This window comes from Dermacentor silvarum, chromosome 10 (assembly GCF_013339745.2).
Source record: "Dermacentor silvarum isolate Dsil-2018 chromosome 10, BIME_Dsil_1.4, whole genome shotgun sequence".
NCBI classification, from domain to species: domain Eukaryota; kingdom Metazoa; phylum Arthropoda; class Arachnida; order Ixodida; family Ixodidae; genus Dermacentor; species Dermacentor silvarum.
Window position 1 is genome coordinate 64639645 of NC_051163.1, and position 11059 is coordinate 64650703.

Genomic DNA, 11059 nt, shown 5'->3' on the forward strand with positions numbered 1-11059 from the left:
GAGCGCTATTAAAAATAATAAAAAAATTAATAAAGAAGAGAAAAAAGTAATTTATTCTTAAGGCATAAATACATGTCATATGCAATTATGAACCCCATTTGAGCGGTCTGAACGCAAATACCAGCGCGCGAAGTAGTACGAATGACCCTGCCGAGCAGTATCGCCAGCAGTTTCCAACGGCGCGACCTTGATGCGGCCCAATCTACTTCGACCGCAGCGCCGCCCCAGTATTTTTCCACGTCTGGCGCCTCGCTGCAAAGCATGCGCCGCCCCAGCCGCTCGCCCCACTCGACCTTAATCTAGTACACTCTACCAACGCCTCCTATAAAGACATAGGAGGCGTTGACTCTACTATGGTGGCTAGAAGGGGGAGGTGTGAGCATCGCGTCGCTCCGCCTAGGGGAGAGCGCGCGCTAGTATTTCATGACGAGGGTAGGTGGCGCGCTCGTCGCCACCGCGATCATTCTGTGCTTGGCACTGCTTGCCTCGGGCGCTGCATTGCCGCTTTTCGACGTGGTCTTGTGTTTGGCGTGCCTTGAATGTGTGCTTATTTGTTTATATGTGTGCATCCTGCCTGTGGAAATGATGAAACAACAGAGACACTGCTTCGCACCTGGATGTACTGCTGGCTACGTTTCGGCGAGGAAACAAGGAAGGAAGGCCTCGCTTTTTGCTGCGCCCTCCGATGACGACCGCCGTCGTGCCTGGGAGCGCGCCATACCACGATCTGACAAGCCTCTAGAAAAGAACTGCGTCGTCTGTGAGGTACATTTTGATGAGCGCTTCATAGTTCGTTCGTACAAGCATGTCATAGATGGTGAGAAGGTGGAAATTCCCCGGGACCGGCCTTGTCTGACTTCTGATGCAATCCCTACGTTGTTCCCGAATGTCGCATCATACCTGTCGAAGAAACTTCCGCCAAAACGGAAGACAACCACATCAAACGGTGGCGTGCCGACCAAACGAAAAAAGCTGAACCTTGCTCATGAAGATGAGCGCAGCGATGGACACAGCAACGTGACCGACAACGCGTTGGTGACACACCAAGTCGTTGGAACCAGACACAAGTGGTTTGAGAGTTTCACGGAACAAGACCTCCCAAGCATGTATTGGACTAAGCACCGCGTGCCTAACGCCCCCGATGTTGTGGCATTTTCAGTGTGTATCTCAGGTGATTGTACATTGTGGTTCCAGAAACTGCTGTTGTGCTCTCCCACGGACACAAGTGTTCATTGTACGGTCTATGTGCAGGGCTCAATGGTGAAAACTGTAGATGTTGACAACATCGATGCTGTTAAGGAGCTTTTGACAGAAATGGATTCCATGAAAACATGTGAAGGAATTGGCATGGAGGTAAGCTCTGAAAATCTGCAAAACAAATGCAGGCACAAGGTTTATGCAGGCAGCTTTTACAGTTTGAAATGTTTTGGTGTATCGCAGAAAGGAGATCGCTGCCTGCACTGTAAATACTTTCGCAAGTTGCTTTTGAACCAAGCATCATACAAACGCAATAAAGCTAAGAAGTCTCATGTTGACAAGTCGCGTAGGCTCATAGCAAAGAATTCGCAGATTAGACGACAGAAAGCAAATATTGCCAAGCTTGAAGAGCGCATTAAGAAAATGAGGATGGAGAATGAATCTGTGAGCAGTACTCACTTTCAAAAGAAGCTGCAAGGCCTCACACGAAAGCAGCAGCTACAAGTAGGGGCTTGTTTTGAAGCTTCAAAAAGAAAAAGCACAAATGGAATGACATTTGAGAAAGAATGGATCTTGGAGTGCATTGTTATGCACATGAAAAGTGCGAGATTATATGAACACATCCGAACACATAAAGTAATGATTGTTCCGAGCCCCTCATGTTTACGGAAGTACATAGGGAAGTACAAGAGCGGGTTTGGCATCAATGAAAAGCTGCTTAAAGCTGTCGCTGAGAAGGCAAAAGACGTTGACCCGTACTACCGACACGGCGGAATTTTGGTGGATGAAATGAAACTGTCTGAGAATTTGTCTGTCAGCAGTAAAGGAATCGTCGAAGGGTTTGTTGATCTCGGGAACTATACCCGTATTGAAGACGAAGGAGCAATTTGCGATCATGGACTCGTTCTTCTATTTCAGCCATTTACAGGAGAATGGCAGCAAATCCTTGGCGTCTTTGGAGTGCGCGGCAATGTAAAGGCTGATGTTTTGTCGAGAATAGTTGTGGATGCAGTCATTTGCGCTGAAAAATGTGGACTGCACGTGGACTTCATCACATGTGATGGCGCGTCCTGGAATAGGAGCATGTGGAAGATTTTCGGCATCACTGGGAAACTGTCAAAGACGGTGTGCAAAGTTCAACATCCAGTGGATGCAAGTCGCTTTCTACATTTTATTTCAGATTTCCCCCATCTTGTAAAATGTGTTCGTAACTCTATTACATCACGTGGAGTGAATACACCAGTGGGGAGGGTTGGAAGCGAATATCTGAAAGAAGCACTCAAGTATGACAGCCGCAGCACTGTGGCTCTTAAAGCAATGCCGCATGTAACACCAGCTGTTTGTCAACCTAACGGATTTGAGAAACAACGAGTAAACCTTGCTTTAAGGTACTTCAGCGATGAGGTGTTGAGAGGACTATACATGTACAGGCAGGAAATAGAAAGCTGCTATGGTGCGGGGTGCACGGAAGCTACATCTCAGTTTGTTTCCATTATGAGAGATTTGATATCTGCCATGACTTCACGGTGTGGTCGAGACGGCTTGAGACCTGGCAACGAGCAAGTCAAAAGTATCACAAAGTTTCTCAAATTCCTTGATGAGTGGGAAGCCTCTAGTGGCAATGTTGGGTTCCTCAGCCAGTCTACAGCCGAGGGCCTTCGTGTAACATTGGCCAGTACGCTGTCACTGCTGACCTGTGTAGCAGAAACCTTGAAGTTCAAATATCTACTGACCGCTCGTTTGAGCCAGGACCCAATCGAGAACCTGTTTGGCATCCTCAGACAGATGTCTGGGTCGAATGACCACCCTACACCTTCACAGTTTCTAATATCTGTAAACTGCCTGAGCTTTTATAGTCTGGCACGGTCACCTGCTACAGGAAGCGTCTCACAAGGTCTTTTGAATAGCCTTCTTGGTGCCAACAGCAACTCTGAGGTGAAAGATTTGCAGGACAAATTGGATGAGCTGCTCGATGTGGGCCATCTGAATGAAGTGCATGAACTGGTAAAGGCATGTGACGCACTTCCAGACCATAAGGATATGGCTCAATGTAAAAGTGACTCTCGCATAACATATTATGTTTGTGGATACGTTGCCAGGAAGATGCTAAAAAAACAAAGTGCCCAGAATGTTTGAAGTTACTTTTGAAAGGAGAAGATTCTGTCCTCCCAGAGGAATCGTGCCTCACAAAGTACACTGACAGGGGAGGACTCCTCTACCCATCTCAGGCCCTGAGGGAACTGATTTCTGTGATGGATGATGCATTCACATATTGCTTCAGCTTTAACAAGCTGAAGTCGGACAGCATTCGAGACCTCATTTCTTGTCTGTCTTTAAACAAGCTGAACTTGGTAGGCTGCGCAAAGCACAATACAGAGCTGACAAATCAAGTGATTCGCTTTTTCACTTTGACCAGAGGGCACTTTTTAATTTCAGCTGAGAATGCAGCAAGGCAGGGGAAAAGAGAGAGGATGAAGCTTCTCAAAATGAGACGTGCAACATAACATACACATCAGTGCTTTTTTTCGTGCTGGAGTTGTCGAAAGGCGAATATTGCCAAATTGTGTTGCATTTGTAATGCTATTTGTTGTGTTTGCCTGTGTTCAGCTGTGTTCAGTTTGCGGGTTGGCAACCTCTCCACGATAGTACTAGTGTAGTCAACCTTCTGCGTGACGGGCGTAGGGTATATAAGGCCCTGACCGGAAATAAAAGCTCTCTTTGTTGTTTCGCCGTTACGACAGTAGTTTCGGGCTCGCCTTCGCCCGGTGTCTTCTTCTTCGCGCCATCTTGCATTGGTGCGAGATGCAACATAAAATGGCGACGAGGTAAAACAGCGAGTTTTTCAAGATGCACGCCTGCACTCATCGCCCAGAAGCTTCATCAAGCTCAAGGATGCGAGCTCGAGTTGCGTCGCCGACTCCAGCAGTCTCCGTCGTTCGCGACGCCGCTCCGGCAAGTTAGGCATCGCAGCGCTGCCGTGTCGCCCGCTACTCTTTTCACGCCTGCGCCTCACTCTACGCCGGTAAGCCATGGCTGCCTTATTCAACTGCAACCCGCCTCCTCCTCCGTTTCTTGCTACGCCGGGTCCTGCATCAGTTCCGTGGAGACAATGGAAGCTTGCGTTCCTCAACTACTTGGAGGCTATCGGCGGCGAGGACCTCACGCAGTGACGCAGAAAAGCTATCCTACTGAATGCACTAGGCTTGGAGGGGCAGCGAATATATTACAGTTTGGCGCCACTTACTGCGTCGGAGCTCATCAACGTACATATGAAGACTGAGCCCGACTCGGATGTTTTCGACGAGGCGATTTCACTGCTTGACAAGCATTTCGCAACAAGCGTAAACGAGTTGATGGAGCGACACCGCTTTCGACAGCGTCGTCAGCTGCCGGGTGAGCCCTTCGAAGCTTATGCCGCTGCACTGCGCGAGCTAGCCGCAAGCTGTGATTTCGGTGATCAAATGGAGAAAGCCGTACGAGACCAGCTACTGGAGGGGTCGACATCGCAACAAATACGTGAGCGTCTGCTTTTTGAGGGAACAAGCCTTACGCTGAGCCGCGCTGTGGAGCTTGGCAAGCACATCGAACAGACTCGACATGAACTTAAGGAACTGTCAGCTGATTCAGTGGTGCAAAGAATAGTTGACAAGCCTGAACGTAGGAGTGCAAGTGGATTTTCGGCGTGCTACCGTTGCGGGTCAACCGAACATCGAGCGAATGCAAGAGAATGCCGTGCTAAGAAGGTGAAATGCCGAAACTGCAACAAAGTGGGACATTTTGCGTCTGTGTGCCGTTCAAGACGCCCAGGTGAGTCTCAGGGCAACACCGAAAGCAAGAACACGCCTGAAGCGACGAATGCTATCTCTGTTCTCAACCTCAGCACTGAAGGTATGCGAGGGAAAGGAATTTACATCGATGTCAATGTTAACAATACTACTCTGAGCCTCCTCATCGACACGGGGTCGTCTGTCTCTCTGCTTAATGAAGCAAGCTTTCAAGAACATTTCTCTGGCTGTTCACTTACGGATGCTAAAGTGAGGCTGATCGACTACTCAAAACAACGGATTGCAGTCAAGGGATGCTTTCTGGCGAACGTAGCCTACAAGCAGGTTCAAACCTGTGTTCTTTTTCACGTCGTGGAACGTGGTACATCGCTTTTGGGACTGGATGCCATGCAGAATCTCCAACTTTGCATTGAAGGGGATACGCTGTCGTGTCTACAAACAGATTCACAGCCTTCATCGTTGCTGCCAGCCCACCTGCGTGGTGAATTTTCGCACCTGTTCTCTGGTAAACTTGGCCAGGTCAAGGGTTTCGTGCACGAAGTCAAAGTTCGTCCCTCGGTGAATCCTGTAGCTGCCAAGCTACGACGGTTACCGCTTGCTCTCCGTGAACGTGTGTCTGCCGAATTGCGCCAACTGGAACTGTCGGGCATCATAGAACGAGTTGATGCGGCCGAATGGGTATCGGCGATCGTTGTTGTGCAGAAACCCAATGGGACGATACGCCTCTGCGTTGACCTTCGAGAAGTGAACAAGGCCATCATAGTGGATGGGTTCCCTCTCCCCCACACGGAAGAACTGCTGCACCACCTGGTAGGTGCAACTAGATTTTCAAAACTGGATTTGAAAGCTGCGTACCATCAGCTGGAACTGACACGTGAAAGTCGTGAACTAACAACATTTGTGACTCACGAAGGCCTTTTCAGATTTAGAAGAGTATGCTTTGGCCTTGCATCTGCACCTGCAGCTTTCCAGAAGTTGATGTCATCCATACTGAAAGGGTGCCAAGGGGTACTGTGTTACATAGATGTTGTGGTAGTATGGAGAAAAACTGCCAGTGAACACGATGAGAACTTGCGAGAAGTTCTGAAACGGATCTCCAATGCAGGTCTCCCACTGAATGAAAATTTGTTTTTGATGTGGACCAAATATCCTTTTTGGGTCATGTAGTGAGTAGTGCGGGCATCGCACCCATGCACTCAAAGGTTGAAGCAGTCACCCAGGCAGCAGTGCCAACAGATGCACCAGCGTTACGATCGTTTTTGGGACTCGCAGGATATTACGCCCGTTTCGTGCCACACTATGCGGACGTTGTAGAACCGCTCAGGAAACTATTGCGCAAACAGCAAGCGTTCGTATGGGACGAAGCCGCACAGCACAGCTTCGATGCAGTCAAAGCAGCGTTATCGTCATGCAGCGTGATCTACATGTTCGATCCAGAACTGCCGGTGGTTGTGACTACGGATGCCTCCGACACAGGACTGGGCGCTGTACTGCAGCAGCAAGCAGGGAAAGAGCTGCGAACGGTAGCTTTTGCATCCCGGTCATTGACGTCTGCCGAACGCAAGTATTCTGCGGGGGAAAAAGAGGCCCTCGCGTGTCTCTTCGCGTGTGAACACTGGCACGTCTACTTGTGGGGCCGGCGATTCCTTCTCCGAACTGATCATCAAGCGCAGGTGACATTTCTGTCGTCGGGAGGTGCTGGTAGAAGGCCACTACGAATTGCAAGATGGTCTGCCAGACTTTTGTATTACAACTTTGACATTGTGTACCAAAAAGGAAGTGATAACGTAGTGACTCATGCCTTGTCCAGGCTAGCGGTGACCTCTGCAGCTGAGCCAGAGTTGGACGAAGAGGTGGTGTCCGTGGTACTGTCTTGTATCACCAAAGGGAAGCTTCAAGCAGCTACAGCCGAGAGTGAAACCTTACAGACTGTGATTGAATACATTGCTTCTGGATGGCCTGCCAAAAAGATTTTAGGCCCATAAGTAAAGCCCTACCATGAGGTGAAGGAGGAACTCTCAGTGATAGACAACATAGTGTTCAGAGGGGACAGAATTGTTGTGCCTGGAACTTTGACATCCGAGTTGGTGGTGTTCGCGCATGACACGCATCCAGGCATCACACGAACAAAGCAAAGACTTCGAGAGAAATTCTGGTGGCCACGAATGGATACGGAGGTGGAACACGCAGTCAGAAGTTGCCACATTTGCCAAGCAGCTGACAAGTCGGCAAAACCGACTAATGCACCCCTGCAGCCTGTTGCGTTCCCAGAGCTGCCATGGCAGAAGCTCGCCATTGATATTGTAGGCCCCCTCAACTTGCAGCAGGCAAGTCCGAAGTTTGTAATAACTCTCATAGACTACCATTCTAAGTGGCCAGAAGTTTAATTCGCTAATACAGTGACGTCTGAAGTTGTCGACTTTTTAGCTGATGTTTTCAGCCGCGAAGGCTACCCGGAGGAAATAATTTCTGACAATGGACCCCAGTTTAAATCCCAGGTATTTGAAAATTTCCTGAAGGAGAGGGGAATCAAGCATGGTGTCTCGTCCGTATATTGCCCCCAAGCCAACGGCTTGGTGGAAAGATTCAACAGAAGCCTAAAGGACTTCATTCAACTCTGTTTTGGAAGGCAGATGTGTCCAGTCGACTGTAGTAGAATATCTGGCCGTGTACAGAGCAACGCCGCATTCTACTACAGGAGTTTCTCCGTCTGTGTTACTTCACCGCCGCCAGCCCAGGACTCGCCTCGACATTGTGGGCTTGCCGTCCAAGGAGTTCTTCCAAGAGCCTGCATTGGCCATGCGCCGGCTGCGAGCCCGTGTTCAGGCAAACCAGATGTCAATGAAGACTTACACAGACGAGAGGCTAGCGGCGAAGGCTCCGAAGTTCCGGGAAGGAGATTATGTGAGAGTTCGTACCAAAGCAGTGACGGGAAAGGCGGGACTATCCTACTCCAAGCCCCGACGAATAGTCAAGCAGCTAGGTCCAAACTCTTTCCGCTTGGAGGATGGGCGTACATGGAATGCGTCGAAGTTGGTGTCTGTTCCAGAGAAGTGTCAGATCGGGAGGAACCAGCGGTCGCCGAGCGCCCTGCCCACTGATGAAGACCCCGACCCGTGTGGTGCGGACGACTCGCAACTGCCTCTGCAGGCAGCCACGCCTACGAGATCACCGCCTTTATCAAGTTCATGTCAACCCCCTAACAGCCCTTCAGTGGTGACGTCAAGAGGACCCTCGACTAGGGACCGACGGCTTCCGTCACGGTTCCGGGACTTCTATTTGTGACTTCATTTTTTTTTTTGCGAAGGGGATGATGTTGTGTTTGCCTGTGTTCAGCTGTGTTCAGTTTGCGGGTTGGCAACCTCTCCACGATAGTACTAGTGTAGTCAACCTTGTGCGTGACGGGCGTAGGGTATATAAGTGTGATGAGCAGGTTCTTTTGTGTTAATGTTTTCTGGCGGTTCTCTGAGGCGGAGCCTCCCAGAACCCAATCGAGGACAAAGCCGTTCGTTGAGAAACACACAAACTTTTAATAATTAAAACTAGAACGAAAAGAAAACTATAAACCAAACACACAAAGATAAAATGAAAACATGCAGCTAGAACGCTTAATGATATCGGGCAAGTTCGGGCAGGAAGCGGGCATGTGCGCGTGCTATAGTCTCGACGCGGAGTAACGGAGACGAGATGACGAGATGAGCGGTGTTGGTCTCACCAAAACTCGTGTCGGAACGTCGTAAAGGCTACCAGAGCGTGGCAGCGCTGGCTCGGTAGGAGAAGACAGGCGGCTCGGCAGCACGAGTTGACGGCGGCGGCGTCCTGGCCGAGAGCTCGGGCCCGTAGCCCGACAGTTCTCGTTCTGCCCACGGGCGCAGACGCTCACCGGCCTCGGGCAGCAGCAGTTGACAATCGGGCAGGGTGGCGATGCCCGGGAAGGCAGGCGGCTTGGCAGCAGGGGTTGACGGCGGCGGCGTCCTGGCCGGGCAGCTGGTCGTGGAGCTCGGGCCCGTAGCCCGACTGCTCTCGTTCTGCCCACGGGCGCAGACGCTCGCCGGCCTCGGGCAGCAGTTCTCGAACGGAAGAGTGGCGACTCCCAGGAACGGGTTGGCAGGAGGCCCCGGCCGGGTGAAGTCCTGGTGGCTCGGGTCCGGAACCCGACGGCCGTCTTCAGCTCCCGATCCGGTGGCCGACCTTGTCCTGGTGTCGCTTCTGGAACTCCTCCCCCTACTGCCAGCGCGGCTCCTTTTTCTGCTGCTCTGGTCGACTCGTCGATTTCTCATTGGCTGCTCGAGGCTCCGTGTTCCCCTGTGATTGGATTGGCTTTATTTCTTTTGATTTCTTTTCTTGCGCCGCGTATTCACGCGCCGGACGGTCTTCGGCGTCGTCGTTTTCGGCGCGGCGCGGTAGAGCGGCGCGTGCTCTCCTTGTCGTCTGCTTCTTGTTTGAAATGCACCGCACCTTGTCGCACACCACGCACACCACAAATATCACCGTCGCGCACCACTGCACCGTGTCGCGCACCACACATCACATAAGCCCCTTTTTTATAAAGTTTTCTGAAGGAAAACTGCCGCTTAGTGCGGGACACATTTCCCGTATGCTCGGAACACCACAGTTATTGTTCGTTCACGAGTTTGCACTATTTATGGCATAGTTCACGTAGCAAACACAATTATACATAAAGGAAAAAAAATAACACTGATTCAGACAAAGCACAACAAAAAAATGTGACATTAAAGACTAATAGCATGGTACTGCGATGATACGACCTTGCGTGAGTAACTGCAAGATCAAGAGGCGTCGGGTTGTAGTCCCCCCTGTATTCTACTCATGTAATCCGCCCCAACATTTTCGGATCCCTTGATATGTTCTACATGAAAGGTATATTCTTGTAGAGCTAAACTCCATCGCAATACCCTGCTATTAAGGTGCTTTGCTCGTGACAAATATTGCAATGGTTGGTGATCAGTTTGAACTATAAAGTGTGTTCCGTATAAAAATATGTGGAACCTTTCTATAGCCCAAACTAATGCCAAGCACTCGCGCTCAATTGCTGAGTAGTTTTGCTCTCGAGGCAATAGCTGACGGCTAGCATATGATACGGGGTGCAAAACTTGATTGTGTTCCTGCATAAGGACTGCGCCGATGCAAGTGTCGGAGGCGTCACTGCGGAGTATAAACCCGCGTTTAAGATCTGGAGCCTTCACTATGGGTCCGGACGCTAGCGCCTGTTTGAGCGTTTCAAAGGCGGCTTCTCTTTCGGCGTTCCAAGAGACCTTGTTCTTTTCCATCTTCTTGGTCATTTCCGTTAGCGGCTGCGCCTTCTCTGCGTAGTGAGGAATTAGATCCCGGTAGTATCCTGCCAATCCGAGAAACGAACGTAGTTGTCTCTTAGTCTCGGGTCGTGGAGCTTTTGCAATCTTCGCAATTGTGCTCTCTATCGGCTGAATTGTCCCACCTCCAAGTTGATGTCCCAGGAAAACTATCGATCTTACGCCAACCTCACACTTCTGAGGCTTGATTGTCAATCCAGCTTCTCGGACCCTGTTTAACAGGCAATGGAGGGTTTCTATGTGTTCCCTCCAGGTCATGGTAGCGATGAGGACGTCATCAATGTAGTGGACTACATTTGGAATGCCCTGGAGGAGAATTCTCATTAGTCGAGTAAACACCGCAGACGCTGTCTTGATCCCGAACGGCATATAGAGGAAATGGTAATGTCCGGACTGAGTGGAAAATGCTGTTTTTAGACGGGAACCCTTTTCAAGTGGCACTTGCCAATATCCTTTAGTGAGGTCAAATTTAGAGAAAAATCTTCTTGTGCCGACCTCAGCGAACATCACGTCTGTCCTTGGTATAGGTTCTGCGTCTGAAACCAAGACGTCATTGATGCGACGGAAATCAATGCAAGCACGGTAGCTCTTGTCGGGCTTCTTTACCAGCACCAAGGGCGAATTATAAGGAGAGTCGGGCCGTTCAATCACCCCAAGCTGCAACATATCTTGCACTTCTTTCTCGACTACTTCCTTCATTGCGAAGGGTAATGGATATTGCATAGTGTTAATCGGTTCGGAAAC